The sequence below is a fragment of the Gallus gallus genome, chromosome Z (genome assembly GCF_016699485.2).
Source record: "Gallus gallus isolate bGalGal1 chromosome Z, bGalGal1.mat.broiler.GRCg7b, whole genome shotgun sequence".
NCBI lineage: Eukaryota > Metazoa > Chordata > Aves > Galliformes > Phasianidae > Gallus > Gallus gallus.
This window is the reverse complement of record NC_052572.1, coordinates 40,072,808-40,094,958: the sequence shown is the minus strand read 5'-3', so window position 1 is coordinate 40,094,958 and position 22,151 is coordinate 40,072,808. Positions and strand designations below refer to the sequence as shown.

Below are 22,151 nucleotides of genomic sequence, written 5' to 3'. Positions count from 1 at the left end.
GACAATAAAACCCCTTTTCCAAGCTTATATTTCAGTCCTCTAGATTTTCCTTATCATGTCAGAGAATTTGGCTCTATAACTTTGCCAGAAATACTCCTGACATATAATAGACATCTGTCTAGGAGATCAAACTGTTAGATTTATAGTTTCTATAGGACTGTTTTGGAACTATTCAAAATTATAATCAAAGTTTTACATTATTTAAATCAGTATTCCATGTAACCTGAGTGTCATTCTTTGTATAACATGCAATCATGATTTTACTGTGCACTCTTCATGATAAGTATGAAAATATGAGATGCCATTGTGACATCAACAAGGCAGTTCCCTGCCACAAATCAGCATTTAACATTTTTTTGCTCTTACACATCCTCCAGTCTTCGATTTTTCTGTTTATGAAATAGTAATTGAGTTTGTTTTTTTTTTCTTTGTTATATTTCTGTGATTTTATGGTGTAGTATTACACAGGTGCACAAGTAACCAAGAATGATACACTTTTGATTCTCCTTTAAAGTGGGGTGCAACTTAAATAAAAAATCTGATAATATTTTAACCGTTTGGCATAGAAGTTCATTTTTCTATATCTAAGGTACATTTGAAGGTGATTTTGAAATGAAGTGTTCTCAGTTTCATAATACTTGGCCCACTAAGCCCAGTTACTGAAAGGATCTGAGAACAGAAGTCTAAAAGAAAGTTCTTAATATCTGCTTCTTGGTTTATGTGATTGGTTTGGTTGGGGCTGGGAATAGGAAAAATATCCGATCTTCTTTTTCTCTGTTAACTGTGTCTATTTAAGGTTGTTTTTTCTCCCCTCCTGTCCTTTCCTCTACTCTCCTCTCATCTTCTCCTTCCCCTTCACTTAAATCAGGCTTAATTGCATATGCCTCATGTAACCTTTACTTTGTTGTAATTTTTTCCCCTACTGTAGAAGCTAACTTACAGTTTATCTTGTTTTTTAGTAGTTATATCTTGTTAATTATCTATAGAAAAAGTGTAAAATCACTGAACCTGTAGCCTATTTTAACATAGCATTCCCCCATGAAAGAGCCAGTTGTTTATACTGAGAAAGAATAAGGTGTATGAAGAGATACTGGAATTCTACCATATGCCATAACATATGGGCAGTTTACACTACGTTACATTCATGTCAAGAAAAGAACCCTGATGGACAGTTGTGTTGCATTATCCTGTCTCAAACCTTTAGTAAGAGTAATTAACACATTCATAACATCGTAAAAGAATTAACTAGTCCTCATCAAATCAGGGTTTTGTAATTATTAATAAAGAGAATATCACCTACAATTAGGGAAAATAAGGCACAGAGAGAGCCTAAAGCTACACTAGTCCTGCTAATTAAGAAAGTGGAGCCCCTGATTTCTTCTGTTTGAAGGGTAACACAGACGCCACTAGTCTTCAATTTGCTATACAATATGCATATCCTGAATTATTCACAAAATGATCTTTCTTGCACATTTGTAGTGACAAAGGAATGGAACTGTCAGCAGTTCTAATTCATGGAACTATAGAAAGAGAATATATTTGGTATTAAGAGATAGAACACTACTACAAATCTGATGGCAAGAAGGCATGTGTTATACCTGGATAAATGTGAATAGCTGTAAGTTCTTATTTCTTATTGATACCTGAGGTTGCATTTCTCATACAGGTGAAATCACATTTATTTCAGTATAACTCTGTTGTTTCTGTGTCTGATGAATGAAATGAAGGGTCATGGCAAACAAACAAACAAACAAACCCAAAAAGATCAACAACAACTGAGACACAAAGAAGTAATCAGTTTCTCTCTTACCCCTGCTATCGATCTCAATCCCACAGCCTCCTCTCTGATTGTCCACATTCCTTAACCCAGTTTCCTTAACTTGGAAGTTACTTTAATTCAAGTCCTCTTTGAGTAACACCTCACCTTACATGGACATAACCTATTTATAATGGGTAGGCCACTAAGGTTTCAGTATGTCTTCATATGGTACTAATAGTCATGAGTAAAAAATAAGATCCAGTCTTCTGGAACTGTTTCCATTGACTTATTTGCTGCTGTGGCCATCTTCTTTTAACCTGACCACTGAACAAACCAAACTGATAATAGTTTTTTAGAATTGAAAATACTAACCTTTTAGGCTGATCTTGTTCTGTTACAAAGCAAGCAAAGTGACTTCTGACAGTTCTGAAAATTTTGAAAATAACTCATCTGCAAGGAACATCTTAAAAAAACTCATTTTAGGCTGTTTCTATGTAATGTGTCATTCCTTTTCACTTAAAAATAGATTAAATTGTGTTCTCAGTCCGTACCATACACATATGTAGCATGGTTTTGTAGAGAAGTTAATCACATAAAGTAACAAATGCAGAAGATCTGTCTAGGACTGAGATCTTAGACCCTAGACCCACAAAGATCTTTTTATAAACTTGAGAACTTGAGAACATCTGCAGTTGTAGTGTAGTCAGTTGAACCCCCTGAACTTTATTTTAAGCACATGTAAAGTCTCCTAGTAGTCAAAGACTGTAAATTCTTTTCAGCAGGAACATAATTTGCCCACTGTTTTTAGCACTAATACAGCTACATAGCTGTAGGTTGGAAGAAGACTGCAGGCACAAATGGTAAATAATAATTAGTTAGGCACTTCATTCTGTCCAAAAGCCATGCAAAAGAATACGGAGAATGTTACTGGGTGTAGATTGTACCATTAGATACCATAACATTGATAATGTCAGTTATAAAAAAAAAGCAGCATTTAAATTTTAAAAATGATATTTAGATGAGATATTAGATTTTATTATGAATACTAGTATTGGGACATCTCTCTTGTTTTAATTTCATTAAATGTGGCTATTTAGGTGAAACTGAGTTTGGAATTTATCATGGTATATTTAAACAGGGAAGCCTCATGTTGACATAAATTCATTGCAGTGTAAGTACTGAATGTTACTGTACATATGCTATAGCATATGGCAGAATTTAATCCCTCATCTCTTTCTTATGCTTTGTCCTCCGAGTAACTAAAAGGCTGTCCTTTGAGATGACTCTCTGTTAAATTAGGTCAGCAAATCGAGGAGGCCATGTGTCAACTCCACTGATGAATGACACAATGTGGTTAACACTTCAGAAGTATATTTCTTGCAACCTTTTCTGGGAAGAAAGGAGAAATCAGATGAAATCAGACTGATTGTGAACATTTTTGGAGATAATTTTATTCAGATATTTATAAGATATTTTAAAATTTATTTTCTATGCCTATGTTAACTATATTGTTTCTTTCAGGCAACTGAAGCATATTAGGTGTCAGTGGGCAGAACATCTTTGTGCAACGCCAATAGGGCTGTGTGTGTATTTTGAAGAAGAAGGTGCTGACCATAAAGATAGTGCCATGTCTTGTAGTGATATTGGCAGTAAAAGAGAGAGTTTGCGTAAATTTAGCCCTACATCCTCTGGATTACTTTGTTCCTTCGCACTTTTGCTTAAACATAGTCATACATACCAAGGAAAGGGAAAAATACCAGTGTAATACAGAGCAGTGTATTTATAGCATATCCTCTGCAGGACTTGATCTTATTTCAGCCTTCCAGGCTTAAAGAAATCTTGCCATTTTTTTCTTTACAAGTGGTTTCATTTCCAACGTGTTTCTGCCACCTGTGCTTTTACAAACTTCACCACAGTCACTCTCATTTGCATATTATTGAAGCTGATGAGTATAAGCTTGCTTAATGGTTACATGTTGCATGCTTTTGATGATCTCTCTTGCTCTCTCTGAGATTTTTCCTGTTTTTCTGTTCAATTTCTAAGACAGAAAGGTAAGATACTACATTGGTAGTCAGTGTGGGTTCACCAGGGGGAGGTCAGGCTCAAAAAACCTGGTAGACTTCTATGATGTCATCACTGGCTGGCTGAGTGGGAGGAGAGCAGTGGATGTAGTCTACCTTCATTTCAGCAAGGCATTTGATACTGTCTCCAATAACATTCTTATAACAAAGCTGAGGAAACGTAGGATAGACTGGTGGACAGTGAGGTGAGTTGAGAACTGGCTGACTGGCCAAGGTCAGAGGCCTGGCAGTGAATGGCAGCGAGAGTCAATTTGGAGACCTGTATCTAGTGGCATTCCTCAGGGGTTGGTGCTGGTTCCAGTCTTATTCAACATGTTCATCAGTGACCTTAATGAGGGGATAACGTCCACCCTCATCATGTTTGCTGATGATATGAAGCTGGGAGAATTGGCTGACACACCAAAAGAAAGCTGTGCTGCCATTCAGTGAGACCTGGACAGTCTGGAGAGTGGGCAGAGAGGAACCAGATGAGGTTTAACAAAAGCAAGTGTAGAGTCTTGCACCCAGGGTGGAATGATAGCATGTACCAGTACAGGCTGAGGGATGACCTGCTGGAAATGAATTCTGCAGAGAGACCTGGAGGTACTGGTGGACAGTGGGTTGGCCATGAACCAGCAGTGTGCCTTAGTAGCCAATAGCATCCTGGGATACATTAAAAAAAGCATGGCCAGCAGGTCAAGGGCCATGATCCTCCCCTTCTACACTCTCCTGGTGAGGCTTCACCTAGAGTACTGTGTCCAGTTCTGGGCTTCCTGGTAAGAAAAAGACAGGGATCTCCTGGAAAGAGTCCAGTGGAGAGCCACAAAGATGATTAAGAATCTGGAGCACCTGTTTTATGAGGAAAGGTTAAGAGACCTGGGTCTGTTCAGCTTTGAGAAAAGACAACTCAGAGGGGATCTGACCAATGCCTATGAAAAATCTAAGGTGTGGGAGGCAAAGGGACAAGGCCAGGCTGATTCTGTACCCAACAGCACTCAAGCAGCATACATGTGATGGATTTCAATAGTGGCTTAGTTATATTCTGTTTTTTGTTTGTTTATTGTTTGTTTTTAGCTACCTTGCCTTCTATTTATTTCCATGGAAATCACATCAGATGCAAAGACCGCAATAATACTATCTGGTAGAGCAAATTCTTACTTACAAAACACTACTTTTCAACATAGTCACCACTATTAGCTATGCATTTTCACCACAAATGAATAAGAAGCTGCATGCTGTGCTCTTAACAATCTGCCCCAATGAAAGCAAACCGCAGTCTCTGTTGCCACTGCTGAAATGCACCACTCACCATCTCTCTGTGCTCACATCCACTGTTTGGTCTTCATAAACATCCCGCAAGCACCAATGAATGTCAGTGGGTGCCATTTTTTCTGCATGGAATAATTCAGTGGCACATCTTTGCTTAATATGCACTTCCATGTCAGACACCATTTTGTCAGACTGCAACTCTGATGCCATCTACTGCACTGCAACAAAACATAGTGGAATATTGGTGGGAAGGTACATCCTGTACAGCCAAACCACCAACGTGTGTCTCTGAAGCTCTGGGCCAACATAGTAAAACAGAAGGTAAAACAGAAGGCATTACTTTCAGAGCAGCTATTGTAAAATTTTTGTGGGTATATTAGTTATTCTCCTCAATTTCATTCCTGAACAATAACAGCTCAAACCAAACCCAAACTTCAGGGTTTTTTGGGTTTAAGTTACAAAATGTAATTAATTCTTTGATGAACAGTTAATATTTAGATTCTTGAATCAATAATGAACAGAAATTTCCAGGCTGGTCTGAATTTTTTTTTTTTCCTCTTTTAATATCCCAGCGCAGAATTTCTGACCACATTGTCTGGGATGCTGGAGTGACAGATACAGCTGCTTCTTTTCTGTAAATAAAGGCTTGAAAAGGTATGTGCATTTAGTAAGACTTCTGGGGGGGAAAAAAAGAGGCAGTGTGTTTGAGAGGAGACCACAATATTCTTGACTTGTGTAGCCTAAACTAGGTATGATTGCTATTCATAAGCACACTTTGAGATTAAACACTTGTGAGTGATCTCCCACTAATCTAAAGGTCAGGTGAGAGTCAATATTAGCATAGAAACAGAATAATATAAGTGGTGTACAGTTAATAAGTATACAGACGTTATACAGAGAAGTTAGGCTGGTAAGATTACTGTGTCGGAAAAGATAATCAGATATAAATGAGAGGTGCTCACCAGTGGTGTAGGCTCACAAAAAAACTCCACAAGGATCAATCTCCAGGAAGAGATCCTTCCTTAGTGGCAGTCAGCCCTTAAATGGGGTCTAGGAGAGGTGGAGCCTGGCTCCACTCCTTCTGGTCACACAGATGAATTGCCTTCACCTGTGCTCCCATGGATGACTTTGCTTGCTTCATATGGTTAATCAGAGGTTCAGACTGTGATTCAACAGTTCCCATACAAGTGGTCAATTAGAATTTTTTCTCTAGGAATTAGGTGGCTGCTAGTATTAAGGTATCAAGTTACTAGAGGCATTAGTGAAGACAGAGATATTTCTGCTTTTATTCTGTAGTTCATGGTTCAGTGAAAGGAATTATTCTGACATGGTTCCTGTAGAAGCTGGGAACTGGAGCTTACGTAGGGTCACTACTTCTAATAATTTGGCCAGCAAAAAAAGAAGAAAAAAAAAAAGAAATAAATTTGCCTAAATTTTCAGTGGCTTTGAGTCTGGTGTTGGAATGTGCATGGCTGAAAGTAATATTTCCAGTCATGGAATCACATGAAAAATACAGGTTATGAGTTTGTAAATGTTTTTCTCTCTATGTTGTTCAAGTTTGGAAAACAAGTAGTATGTACTCTACAGATTCAATATTTGTGAAGAGTATTTTTGTAATTAGTAGTGGTACCTGAATGAGTGAATATCAAAAGCATGATTAGTGTTTGCTATTTCTGACACTTCCACTGTCCCTTGAAGTTGAATATTCTCTTTATCTTTTCAAACTGACGAGTTTGACCTCATTCGAAGTAAAAATATAAAGAAATACACCTCAAAGGAAGGAAAAAGAAGGAGAATAGAAAGTAGATTTTGTGCATTTAAAGTGTTGTTTGAATTGATGTAATATATCCAAGTGATTGAAATGCAGAGTACAGTATGCTTCCTGAACAAAACTACAGATAAAAAATGTTGCTTATCTTCATTCTTATAATTCATTTCTTCCGTTCCACCTCCTCCTTTTACCATTTTCTCTAGTGACAGTTGCATTACTTTCAAGAACATTTTCTTAACCATATTATATGTTATTCTAGGTTTTTATTTAGAATTTTTTCACACATCCTTCACATCTCCTTTGCAGTCTCCAGTCAATAAGTGCGAAGACCTAAACACTCCTGTGCTCTCCATGTCTATTCCCTTACTACATGCATTTTTTCTTGCCTGAAGGCAGATCTGTACAATTTTTATTATTGAAATCTGTCTTTTTCTTCCCAAGCAGATGGAGGATGTGTAAATGTGTCTAAAGACTGAGAATACCATTAACTTAGTTTTTAGACAGCCCTGGGAGACACAATGTTTCTCTGGATCCTTTTAAATGAGGATGGAAAAAAAAAAAAATAGTAATAACTTCACAATACTAGCAAAGGAACTTTAGCACATTATTATATCTCTCTTACAGCTCTGACCATGTTGGGGGTGTGTGTGGAAGAGAAAAAAATAGGTGCACTTTTGCTGCTGCGCATCAGTCTTTTGCTCTTTGCAAAAGAACTCATTTTTTGAAATCATACGCAAGCTGGATTTACATTATGCCATTAAGTATTGATTGTAATGCTTGAAGCCTTCATTGTTGCAATTTATCAGAGCTTTTTGCACTTTGATGGGTAGAAAATAATACTGCCCAGTCCATACTGACAGGGCAAAAGTGACCAAGAACTTTTTTTTTTTTTTTTTTTTTAAATAAAAAAGACAGTAGATTCAGAAAGGAGAGCTATGTTAACCCAGTTTGCTCAATATCAGGTGTAAAATAGAGAGCATTCAATCTCTAATTGAGCATATAGGTCTGAATTAGAATAATTTAACACAGAGATATGAATTAGAACAATTTTGCAAAGGGCAAATAGCCTTCTGCTATTGCAAATCTATGAAACTTAATCCAATAAATGCAAAATATTAGTAACTGCTTTTTTCTTTTTTCATCAAGGAGGGACATTCAGTCTTTATTTTGTCAGAGCTCATCTAGGCTCCCTTTTTAACTTCAGTCTGGAGTTATTGTTTCAGTAAAACATAAGATTAAGTTTTTAAAAAAGAAACTGTATATATTCAGCAATATTTTAAACAAATGATCCTATGAATGAAAGAAAAATTACATAAGCATCAAAGAGCCAAGGCTGTTTTCTGAGGCATTTCACACAAGTTCTGTGTTTTTTAAACATGCTCTTTATAAGTGATGGCTTGGAAGATTACAATTCTGGAAAACATCTGAGTCAACTCTTAGTCTAAGTATGGTTGCTTTATACACATATTTATACATTCAAAAACAAATCTGAAGGGTGTGACAGAGAAAACCAGATCACTATTGTGGTTTTGTCTGGGCATGATCTTAATTGAACTAAATCAGCATAAGCACATCATATCTATTAAAATTTTGATTCAGCTTTTCATGATAACTTTAAAACTTTGAGATGGTTGTCTGCCCCTACTTCTTACAGGTTGGCTCAGCAGTGTGTCCTTGCTGCTAAGAAGACTTGGCTGCTTTCGGAAAAGTTATCACCACGGTGTCAAAATTGATCATCCTTCTTTCCTCTCTACTCAGAATTGACGAGGCTGCACGTGGAACGCTATGTCCAATTCTTGGCTGCCTAGTACAAGAGGGACATGGACATGTCAGAAAGAATCTGATGGACGGCTACTGTGATGATTAATGGACAGGAACCCCTCTCCCCTGAGAAGGAGGTGAAAGAGAGGCCTTGTGAAGGGAAGTCTTGGGGGTGATATAAACAAATAGAAGGGAGAGAATGACTTGAGGCTTTTTTCAGTGGTACTCAGTGACAGGACATTGCTGGAAGAAATGTCTGTTGGTAAGGCAAGATGGTGAGCTGCAAAGAATTCAGGAAACTCTTGGAGTGTGTAGAGGAGAACTTCCTAGTCCAAGTATTAGTAAAACCAACCAGAAGTTAACTGTTAATGGACCTAGTTCTCACCAGTGCAGAAGAGCTTATTGAAGAGGCTAATACTGCCAGCAGTCTTGGCTGTAGTGACCACACCTTATTTGGGTTTGTGTTCTCAATGAAAATGAGCTTGGCAAAGAGCAAAGAGAGGACCCTGAATTTTAGAAAAGTGAAATTCTAGCTGTTTAAACTATTAGTGGAAGAGAAGAGTTTTGGTAGAAAAAAGCTGGACATGAGCCAGCAGTGTGAACTTGCAGTCCTATAGGCCAGCTGTATCCTGTGCTGCATCGAAAGAGGGGTGGGCCGCAGAGAGAGGGAAGTGATTGTCTTCCTCTGCTCTGCCCTCTTGAGCCCCATCTTGAGTACTGCATCCAGATCTTCGTTCCCTAATATAGGAAAGATTTGGAGCTGTTGCATCTGTTCGGAGGGCTACAAAGATGATTAAAGCACCTCTCCTACTAAGAAAAGATGAGGGAGATGGACTTGTTCAGCCTGGACAACAGAAGGTTCATGGTAGACCTCATTGTTCCCTTCCATTAGCTGAAGCAAGCTTATAAGAAGGATGAAGAGTGACTTTTTATCCAGTCTGACAAGACAAGGTGGAATGCTTTCAAGAAGAGAGATTGAGGTTCGGTGTTAGGAGGAAATTTTTTCATTCAGAGGGTTTTGAATCACTGAAATATGTTGTATGAGAACGACCCCATCCCTGGAGGTGTTCAAGGCCAGGCTGGATGGGCCCTGGCAATCCTACCCACAGTAGGGGGAATTAAGCTAGATGAACTTAAAGATCATTCCCAACCCAAGCCATTCTACTGTTCTATGAAACTGGAATACAAGAAGTTCTGTCTGCACATCAAAAAGAACTTCTTACTGTTCAAGTGATGGAGCACTGGAACAGATTGCATAGAGAGGTTATGGAGTCTCCCTCCTTGGAGTACTTGATAATCTATCTGCACTTGATCCTAGACAAACTGCTCTAGATATTCTTGCTTGAATGACAGAGTTGTCCAGATGACCTCCAGAGATTCCTTCCAACCTTAATGATTCAGATATTCTGTGAAATCTCAAGTCAGAAGATGAGGAATATGAAGACGTTGTTGTTTTTTTTGTTTGTTCATTTGTTTATTTGTTTTTAATCATTCAGTGAAGTGCTTTAGAGGACCACCATCCACTACTTCCACCTCCGCCTTATGTTTTACAAAGGTGTGTAAATAGCTGTCTCAGAGAAATTCCATCACCTGTGGACAGAAGTCATGACACCTAGTTCCCTTCAGTAAAGAGCTGGTGTAATTGGCACCTACTTCTACTGTAAGGAGTGATGACACTGTTGTTACCATGCAAGTATTTACTTAAATGATTACATAGCTTAGTGGCTTCTGTAAATGTCACTGGGAGATATAAAGACAATGTTGTGTCCTTCTGGAGGAAACTGTATATCTATCACATGATTTGTTTACATGACAAGAAACAATTCAAGCTAGTATAATGCTCAGAGTAGTAATGTCAAAGGTCTGCTGTTAGCTCTTGAGCAATAGGAGAATCACCCAATGATTCCATAAGGATTCTTATGAATACACAAAATAAAAATACTTCCAGAACTTAATCCTGATACTTACATGTAGGAAAATCTGATATAGCCTATACAAATACGAACCTGTAAGTTGCTTTGCCACAGCCAACAAACACACACACACACACACACACACACACACACACGCACGCACAAAATCAGTCATTTTTTACTTGTAATTCATTTAATTATTAATACATATTATTAACTGATATTCTAAATTCTTCACCTACTAAAAATGGATGGATATTTCACCTAACTACATGATTTTCTTGTACCTAAATGGAGAAGTTTCAAGCTCAAGTTCCAAGACAGAAATCTTTATTTTCCTAGAGATGCATGAGAATAGAAAAATAAATTCTACCTTTTTTCCAATTTGGGAACAACTTGACAGCAGTCCACCTGAGTATGCTGAGAGCACTTTGGCTAGCAGAATTGAAAATATCAGTCTGTAAAAAGCTTCTACAGGAGGACTGATGAAATAAAATTCAAACTCTTTGCTTCGCAGTTCCACATTGGCCAAAATATCTGGCTTCTTTGAAAACGTGCATTCGTTGCCACAGCAAAAATGACAAGAGTGATGCTCACACTGGCAGAAACTTATCTGGAAAAGTGTTATGGAATCCCTTCAAGGGTTTCTGAGTATAGCCCAACACTTACAGTGTAGAGCATGGATAAAATTTGGAGTAAGGCTCCACACACTGTACATCCTACTATGTCTATGCTAAGAAAAATTCAATATTAAATTAATCGTCTGTGAACTTCAAAAGATTTTAAAGAGGAGTAAAAACATATTCTCTAAACCTTCTAGAAAGCATTATTTGATAGACTTTTTAGCTCATTAGTAGTTTAGAGGTTCTCAATACTCCTCATGCCAAAGCTCAACTATTCAGAATCCTATGTTTTAGTAGAAGTCTCGAATTAGAAAGATGGAATTGAATTCAGACTGCCAAAAGAAGAACATCAAGGACAATTAATTTGATCTAAGATTTTTTATTTTATGTGTATGTTTAGAATTATTTTGAAAGTTGGAACTTTAGTAGTTAATAAAATATTTTGAACAAAATCCTAACAGACAACTGCTTCTGGAAAAGAGAACTGGCTGTTATGTCTTTTTCTGAGTTACTAGGTTGTATCTTATTAGCAAGATGTATTCCCCTTGTGAGTCATCACTGAGAGCTGAAAAATTTTTTTGCATGTTTATAATAATATGACTTCTAATTTTACCTCTACTTCACAAAGAGTCATACAAACATGAAATAAATAGAAAGTCACTAAATATTCATTCTGAATATTCTTACATTTTATTTAACTGCTTGTGCTCCAGCAGATCTCTGTGGTATAAAGTTGGAAAATGACTAAGAAAATCATCTTGGCAAGTATAATATTCAGCAGACATCACAAAATTTGTATTGGGTTCAATTGCAGACTTTTGATTTTTGGATGACTATGAGACATTTGCTTACGTAAGGTTGATGGGACAGTCTGTAAGAATAGGAAATTGAAGTTGAATAAAAGTAAGAGTACTTCTCTAGAAGAACAAAACTGGCATTCTGCCAAATTTTTATTGAAATTGCCTGAAATAATTTATGAGACGCTGTCCAGTAAGTAGAGTTTATCATTAAAGAGCTAAAAGAATAATCATCTTTAAAGAAAACTGTTGTAAGGATAAACTGGAAAAGAGGCTATAAATCTTTATTTGATGGAGCTGGTTTTCTGAAATTTATTTTTCCAGATTTAATGAATGATGAGGTTTTGTGTTATTGCATGGGCTTCTATTTAAAACATGTATTCTGAAATTATACCTTTATGAAGCAAAGAATAACCTAGTTCTTCATGTTGGATTTTTTTTAATGGAAGTTCATAATTTCTCTTATGCTTTATAAAATTAATTCTTCAGTGAAAGTAAATAAAAACTAAATAACAAAAATGAAATTAAAAAGATGTACTTTCATCATTATTTCTGCTTAACATTTGATACATTTTGTTGAAGTAATAGGTCAAAATGTTATGTCATATTAAAAAATTTCCTAATTTAAATGGATATTCTGTGTTATTTGAAATGATTGTCTTTACAGTAAACACCATAGCACAGTGTATTCAATGGGGATTATTATGTTCTCCAGTTTCCCTCAGGTTTCTTTCCATGTGTATCCCTCAGACAGCTGCACTGGCTCAAAATCACTGCATCAAATCCTAATGTAGTGCCCAAAGCAAAAGAAAGTAAAATGTCCTCAGGCAGAACGTTCTTTCTAATGGTCTTACCCTTTTGTGCAACTGAACAACAAGTTTTGATGCAGTATAAGAAAGCAGAGAATGATTCCATGGAGATTTGATGGGTAGTTTTGCTCCTATATCTGAGCACAAATACAAAGTGGAAGAAACCAGCTGAAATGAGAAGAGAATTGAAGTGCCGTCAATGAATAAGGATAAATATGGAAAAGCTAGAGTGACTGTAATCAAAATGTGTTTGTGTGTGTAAGAAAAAAAAAGAGAAAGCAGGCAAAATGAAGAGACTCTTGAGTGAGGATCTGATCTCAGTAGAGGTGCTGACAATAATAAATACTCCATTCTACTATAAGCTTGTTTTTCTTGGGAGTCCTTGGGAATCCTTAAGTCAAGCACAATGTAATGGCAATATATTATTATATATTAATCCCTATAATTATTCAATAATCCCTGAAATACAGTTACTTCTAGATATGATAAAAACAGTGTTATGTAAATGCTCCTGATGTAATGAAGACAATTTTCTTCTAAAAAAAAAATGTTTAATAGAATTTTCCATAGTATTTCAGAAGTTCAGTCTGGCAAATTGAACTGGAAAGTCATGAACTTTGGGAACATTACCTTTGGAGCTGACAGTAAAAGTCTCTGGGAAGTTTGCATAAATTTAGAAAATCATACCTTAATTTTGTGGTCAGGAAGACACCTACATACAGATACTGCACAATACTCACTAAATAATCTAGAACATATAACTTGATTAAAAGTTCTTGCAGTTGTTTTATACTGAGTTGATATATTAGTGAAAAAATAAAAATAATTTTTCCAAGATTTTTCAGAAAATCTCCTGTAATATAACTCAGTGCAACAAAGTTTTGAAAATGTCTTCATGCTACCAAGGCTTTCACAATGACTTGGGAATACTTTTCACCTTCCACAGACAAAGGCACAAAATTAGGAAAAGGAAGCAAAGTTGATTGATACTTAGAGCTACATCTTTGTTCACTGTATATTATGAATTAGATGTGAATACATGCTGGAATACAACTTGGAAAAAAATTCAAAACATTCCAGTAATCTTATATTGCTTTTCCAAATTTGCAAAATTTTATTCCATGGCAGAAACCTCAAGAAAAAATAAGCTGTAGAGTTTGCTTCTAAGATGATATCATAATCCAAAACAGCAACAATACTTATCTGCAGACCCACTGTCTAGATCATTTGCATCAAAATTTTGGAAGACTGGAAAACATATAAATAAAATGAACATACATTTGTTTTTGTAATTAATACCCAGGAGAGTTCTGAAGCCTGAATAATAAGGAAAAAAAGAGATTATGGAACCAAATCCAAAGTGTTTCTTTAATCAAAACTCTCCTACCCTGTCTCCTAGAAATATATATGTTTTTCCAATGAATCAGATCATTCAAAGTACCATGGAACAGCTATTTGAATTCTAGATGATTTGAACACTACTATTTTTTCAAATCTGTTCGAAAAAAATTTCTACATACCTGTATTTTTGAGAGGTCTGAGAGTAGGAAAGAAGGCAATTATGAAGAAGAAAGTACATAACATCTTTAAGTACATTTACCCTCCTTCCCTCAGCTTTCCTTTTAATTCCTTTCCTTCTGATATTTTCTTAATTTACTACTTTATTTTCTGGCAGCTGTACTAAGTACTGGAGAGACAATACTTGTTCTAATTTCACTGAGTCATGTTCAGGTAATTATTTCAGACTGTAAACATTTTGATGTGGATTTGTACAGTTAATTGCAGAATTGAGTAACTAACATATTACCAGTACTGGAAAGCAGCTAGAAGTAAATAAGCATTTCAGATTTGTTTTCCTTTAGAAGATAATCATACTGGGTCATATACATGCCATTAAAATATTTTGTAATTAATACATATTTATGTTTATGTTTTAATAATAAATGTGAGAAACTTATCCACAGATATTTTCTTTTTAATGATCCTTTATCTATAAATTCACTATGTGTTTTCTGATATATCACTGGCTGAATTCTTTATATTCGAGGGAAGAAGGATAGGACCATGAAATCTGAAAGATAACGTGTTTAAAGCAGGGTGCAACACTTACGTGTTTAAAGTTCATGTAATGAAGGAAAACGGCAGATTTAGAATCCTTGCTCTTACTTCCTCTTTCTCCAAAAAAGAACAGAACCAGTAAACTACCATCACTATGTGACTTTTGAAAAACTGGAATTGTTCAGTGACAGCAAGGAACTAAAGTAAGGAAATCAAATTCTATTAGTTGCTCACTAAAATTATTATTATAAAACCCGTTTTGTTTTCAAGGTTCTTTTCATTCAACATATTTCTCTCATCAATGTTATTGCAAACATCAGTTTGACATGTAGGTTAAATATGAGGGGTAGAGAATGAATTTAGCAGAGAATTAGATTAGGAGATCCAAATGTGAAAGCAGAAAGTACGGGACCGTGTTCTTTCAAAGAATAATGTGATAAGTGTGGACTGATGTCTGTGGGCAATCTGAGATATGTGTGACACAGGAATATCTGCAGAGTACTATGCTTAAAGTTGCTTGAAAGCTAGTATCAATTTTTTTTCCCCCTGCTGGTGTTATAATGCATTATAGAAAAACAAAACAACAACAACAACAACAAAAACAGGGAAATGATCAATTGTTTTCTCAGAATCAGAAAGGAGAAAGCTAAAAGGTGTTTTGGAAGATAGACCTGAAGTAAAATAAATCAGTGGAAGAAATATACAAAGTGAAACTGGAGGACAGTGACAGAGTCTGAGGGGACATCATGGAGATGTGCCAGGGTGGTGGTTAGGGACAGTTTCTGCACCAGAAGGTGGTGGGCATGGAACAGGCTGCCCAGGGCACTGGGCATGGCCCCAAGCTGCTGGGGTTCAATGAGCATTTGAACAATGCTTACAGACATAGGGATTTTATTTTGGGTGGTCTTGTGTGGAACCAGGAGTTGAACATGATTTTCCTTGTGGGCCCCTTCCAACTGAGGATATTCTATGGTTATATGATTATATCTGTGTTAATTATACTCTGTTATTAATCAACATTCTTGTCGCCCAAGACTAAAGTAAATCTTGCCATCTGTTCATCGTCAGTCATGGAAGGCAAAGCAGTATAACTGTATGCACTTAACTCAGTAGACAGGGAAGAAGTTGAAAAATTGAATTTGAAGGTTGCTAATTCCTTGTCAACTCAGACTGACTTAAACAGTCAGTAAGGGAAGGAGGATGAATACGGAGGAACTATGACTACATATGTGGGTTGCACAGAGACTCTGCAGCTCTGTTGAGTGCCCCCCTTATTTCAGAGAATTGAGTTCAAGCAGAAAGATGGAAAAATTTAAAACTACTAAGGAAAGAATAAATAGGCAGGATCAAGAAAAGGATGAATTCTAGAAATACTGCAGAGGGAGAAAGAAGCATTCACACATGGAAAGAGATATCAACATCAGGATATGAAAGAAAATGTCTTTGGGTCAGGAAAAATGAAGTGCTTAAATATGTTAATTTCTTTCTTTTCTGAGATACCAGAGTTGCTCCTTCAAGTTGACAGAGCTGCGTTAAGATAAAAGCTAATTCTTTCCTTCCTTTTAAATAACATTAATTAAATCAAAAGATCTGTCCTCCAGTGTTTATTCCTTATCCAGCTCTTAAATCCACCTTCCCCATCAAATCCCACAGCTATAATTCTACTGTGAAATTTGGGTATGAGAGACAGAGAGAGATTGAAAAAATGCTGATGGTCTTTTGTTTTGTGATTTACTCCTTTTCCCCCTAATCCTGTATGATTTTTTGTTTGTTTGTTTTATATAGCAAAAATACAGCAGAGATTGTACAGTAGGAAACAGTATAATATTTGTTAAAATTTACTGATTAGTAAGTAATTTGAATTAGAGCTGTTACTAAACCCTCACACTCTGGTCTCCTCTGAACACACCAAGGAAATCATACGCAGACTGAAATTGTGACACAGTGATCTCACTCCAAATGCTATATTATCTCACTTTGAAAATGGAGAGATTTGATACGTTAGTTCCCATGAGGCTACAGTGTTTCACAGAAGCTTTATCTTGGTTTTTGCCTGGAGACTAGGGGATGAACAACAGTAAACTTTCCAAGCCTTCTGAACACAACCTATGTGATTTTTTTTTGCTGAAAACTAGTAGAATAAAAACTCTGAGCAGTTAAGGTTCTGAGAAAATGGACTGATGAGTGAGCAAAACAAACCACTTCTGTTTTAAAAAAAGGATTAATTATTTAAATGCTAATGCCTGCATTTTCTACACTATTGCTACTGTTATAATAATAATAATAAAAAAATGTACACGTTTTGCTTAACAACTGAATTTACATATTATTTTGCAGAAAAATGCATTCAATTAAAACAGCATATATACAAGAACCTGGGCATTATATAAAGCAGACATGAAAAAGTTGATTCCTTATGTTTTTATTTTTATTTTTATATATTTTTTCAATTTTAATATTTCTTATGTCATCAGGCAAGGCTTACTTGATGGATCACATGCCGTAGAGCATAATCTCTTGTAAGATAGGGATGTTCTGTATCACAGGGTTCAAAGAGTTTCTGCAAGCACTTTGACTCATCTTTTAAAAAAGATTGAAATTTCTCCAATTTTTGTTAGCCCATTGCAAAATTTTGGCCTTCATTTATTTGTGTCTCAGTTTTCCTATAATTAAGTTAATAGCATTTGCTTGTTGAGCAGTGGAGTGGATAAATTTGTTAATGTTTGTAAAGCACTCATATTGTTATTTAGGATTAAGTTGCAGAAGAAGTGGGATCAGGGTATTTATTACTGGCCCATATGTAAGCTGAATGCTTCTGGGCCACTTGAAGAGATCAGATCCTCTGTTTTTTGGATAATCAAAGCTACAAACATATTTCTAACTTTTATGATTGCACAACAAGTGCTCAAGCCATGTTGAAACTACCTTGATGGATCACCTTTGGAGAATGTTTTAGAGCAGAGAATCTGAAATGAGGAACACTGTTCATTACCAGCCTTTTAAATTTGACTTTGTCACACCTTCAAAGCCTTCTCTGTTTTTTTTTCTCAAACAACACAGTGTTCTTCTTCCTATTTAGGTCGTATAAAACTTGCCTCTTGCACTGCTGTCATACATTCAAGATACGATATAAACTCTCACATGTTCAGTGAACATGGAACTGGAACTCCATATATTTGCTGATCTGAACAGTATGGTAGTTTGTATGAAAATATAAGTTAGATGTTCCATATCCCAAACATGTCTGCAGCTAATGAAATTACTATTAGGGGAACTAAAAGTTATACAGAAGCAAATATGTGTTATTTGCTATGTATTATCATTTGCAAAAAGCTGATGATCATCTGCTTAGTTTTAATCTACAATGACATTTTTTATTTTATAATAAATGCGGATATGTTTTGGTAATGGATGCTAAATGTTTGAATTTATTAAGAAAACAAAATCATCACAGCAAAATACTGGGGATGTTGATTTAATCTCAACACAAAATGTTATGCAGCGCTAGGAAAAGGAAAGTTGAAGGCTCATCTGGCCTAAAGACAAAGTTGGACATAGAATCATAGAATCATAGAATTGCTCAGGTTGGAAAAGACTTTAAAGATCATCAAGTTCAACCACAACTGAACCATATTACCCTAACTCTAACAACCGAGCGCTAAATCATGTCTCTGAGTACCACATCCAAACAGTTTTTAAACACATTCAGGGATGGTGACTCAACCACCTCTCTGGGGAGCCTATTCTAGTGCCTAACAACACTTTCTGTAAAGAAGTTTTTCCTGAGATCCAACCTAAACTTGAAGCCATTTCTCCTCATCCTGTTACCAGTGAGAGGAGACCAGCCCTGCTCTCACTGCAACCACCTTTCAGGTATTTGAAGAGAGCAATGAGGTCTCCCCTCAGCCTCCTCTTCCGCAGACTGAACAGCCTCAGTTCCTTCAGTCTCTCCTCGTAGGGCATATTCTTCAGGCCCTGAACACGCCTTGTTGCCCTTCTTTGGACTTGCTCCAACCTTTCCAATGTTCTTTTTGTACTGAGTTCTTTTTGTACTGAGTACTTTTCCCTAGTCCTGCTCACCACACCATTCCTGATACAAGCCAGGATGTCTTTGGCCTTTTTGGCCACCTGGGCACACCTGGGCTCATATTCAGCGAACTGTCAGGCTGATTATCAGTTCACCAAGGTACTTTTCTGTCAGGCAGCTTTCCAGTCACTCCTCCCCAAGCCTGTAGGGTTACCTAGGGTTGTTCTGACCAAAATGCAGGACCTGACACTTGGAGCTATTGAAATTCACACAGTTTACCTTGGCCCATCGATCCAGTCTATCTGGGTCCTTCTGTAGTGCCTTTCTACCCTCTGGCAGCTCAACACTCCCTCCCCACTTCATGTAGTCTGCAGACTTACTGAGGGTGCACTAAATCATCAATATCATTGATAAAGATGTTAAATAGAAGTGGCCCAATACCGAGCCCTGGGGAATGCCACTCATGACTGGCTGCCAACTGGATTTAACTCCAATGACCACAACTCTTTTGGCCTGGCCATCCATCCAGCATTTCACCCAGTAGAATGTATGCCCATCCAAACCATGGGCAGCCAGCTTCTTCATGAGGGTGTTGTGGGGTACAGTGCCAGAGGCTTTACTGAAGTCCAGGTAGATCACATCGACAGCCTTACCTTCCTCCAGTAAGAGGGTCACATGATGTCATTACATCTATTATTTTGCAGCCTTGCTTTCAGTGTCCCCGAGCTCCAGTTGAATGCCTTTTCATACTCTGAGCTGTGTAAAAACACAACTCTATCTTAGCATGAAACTGTAGAAGTAGTGTTTGCCTGCATATGTTGAATAATCTCTGATAAAGCTATAGTATATACATACATTTTTTTCCATGTAGAACTGCAATGTAGCTTCCATTATTTTGCTTTCAGAAAGGTTTTTTTTTCAGGCATGAAATTTCAGATCTGTAAAACAAGAGCATCTCTGATACTAGGTGAGGTGTTTTATCATTCTTTACTCCAGAAACAAAATGTCTTAAGAGTGCAGCAGGGCTAAAAGAGTAATGATTTAGTGAATTTTTAGGGATTTTTTTTTTCCAGAAAATAATTTTATTTCAGCAGTTCAAAATAAATATATAACATAAGGATACTCCATAAAACAAATATAAAAATATATAAAAGTACATATAAATATATAAAAATACATAAATTTGTAAAAACATGTAAAAATATAAATATAAACACATTTTTAAAAATATATCAGTAAGATACATTTGTCCCTGGTGACGTTTAAGAACATTTAGATGTTGTACTACGGGACATGGTTTACTGGGGAAATATTGGTGATAGGTGGATGGTTAGATAGGATGATCTTGTAGGTCTTTTCCAACCTTGGTGAGTCTGAGAGTCTGTGATTCTATGATATAGAATGAAGGAGAGGCTTCAGAAAGCGATGAGTCTTTCACAAAAGGAGTCTCAGGCTCATTCAGAAAAGAAAACACCTTAATCCAGAAACTGTTTCACAAGAAAGTTCAAAGATATCCTAAGTATGCAAATACTTATCTGAAAATATTTGACTTGAAATTGAGACAGTATTGAAATAGACCATATAACAAGACATAGAAAGTTACCAGACTGCAGTTGGAAAGGACGTTCTTCCCACCCTCACATTAAGTTGCTGAACCTGGACTGTGCTCTTGCTTTTTGTTCTTGTTTTTGTTTGTTGTTAATAAAGGACAGCAGTTATTCTCACTTCTTGTGTCACTAGGCTTGTTTGTATTCTTGCAGCCTCTTTGAAAGTTTTCTGTGTTATGGTGCAGTCCACACTGAACAATCTGTACTCTACCCAGGATTAAAACAATGTCCCATATAATGTCCCATCAGCACTTCTACATACTTATTTCTCATCTTGCTTGAACACTTTTAAATGAATGCCTGTTTGTCAGATGCAGCTGATTACATTTCTATAGGGCAGTTGTTATTTTGTTATTTGTTTTTAAAGTATTTTTGAAATAGTTGCATTTTCCAGACTAGCTGCAATCTACAATGACTGCAATAAAATTACAGTTCATGGAGAAGGAGTCATGTTTGTACCATAGAACTTGCTAGAAACAATTTTTCTATTTTTTTTTTTCTAATATACTAGTATTCAGGAGCAGAAAGGTTATGGGATTTGAATGCAACCTAAGTCATTTAAGTGCCTGGGAATTTCATTTGCCATCTGTGTTTCAGATGTGTCACTAAAGGAGAACGTGGTACATACAGGGAAAAGGTGGAGCTGGGAGGATGAAGTATGAAGCAATTCAAATTTCATTAAATGGGCTGATAGGCATATCAGATGAATCACGTAAGCCCCTTTCATTGCAAAAAGAAACTGCACAAATAAGTATAATATATTTGTAAATAGTAATGAAAGTGCAATATATAAATATTTTCTCTGCCATAAATCTCTGTTCCTTTAATGCTTTATCTCTAGATGTTTCTTCTAACCCTCATTCACATGTGAACAGTGATAAGGTTCCTCACATTAAATACTGGCACTGTAGATTACATATGAATGAGTCAAACTTGTGTCCAATGTCATGGTTTGATGGTTTTTTATCAGTCTTCCACATCATAACATCATGCAGCACACTGGGAGTTAAAGATTTAAAGCCACAGTTCTGTGGATTGTCGATACTTCCCGTCTCTTGATCCCAGAAGGTAAGAATGAACTACAACTCCAGAAGACTTCATTTTTCCATATCTGTTTTCCCTTTGGAGGAAAAGAAAGATAAAACTGGCAGGGAGTCATGAGACTTCTCTTCACTCCCTGTCTATTTTGCCTGCAGCAGTAGAGTAAGGACCTTGGTACTGGAAGATCTTATTTTATTTGATTTATTAGCTTCAGTTTCAATCATGTTGTAATATATTGTGTTATCTTACATTCTGCTATTATATTTATGAAATTAACTTTCTTTTTTTCTTAGCTCACTGCTGCTTTTATCTTTCATCTGGGCCCATCTCCTTACCCTTCCCCCCTTCCCTTCTGGGGACATAGATCCCATGTATTCCTTCAACCCCTTGTCACAGAAACTGAGCCAAACCAGGCTGAAGCATGGCAGTCTATGCATAAGAACCTTGTGTGATAAGAGCATCAGCTAGTCAAGATCTCCATGTGTGGAGGGCTGCTGCAAAAGTAATGCCTTGTATTTTATGTCAGCCCACAACATCAGAAGGGATGTTAGTGGTGCTGCTGTAAAGGTTGAACCTTCCCACCAACATTTGATTACATTCTGTTGCCATGTGACAAATGGCAGAGTGACTTGCCAGTTGAGGGGTCCTAAATGAAA

General features: G+C 36.6%; 1 long non-coding RNA gene across 1 annotated transcript; it reads left to right on the top strand.

The window, feature by feature from the left end:
* Positions 1-3,885: 3,885 nt before the first annotated feature.
* Positions 3,886-9,264, top strand: LOC121108589. The gene is made up of 3 exons (XR_005843218.2): positions 3,886-4,025; positions 5,661-5,742; positions 8,618-9,264. It is a non-coding gene; the product is annotated as an uncharacterized LOC121108589 (long non-coding RNA).
* The last annotated feature ends 12,887 nt before the right edge of the window (positions 9,265-22,151 follow it).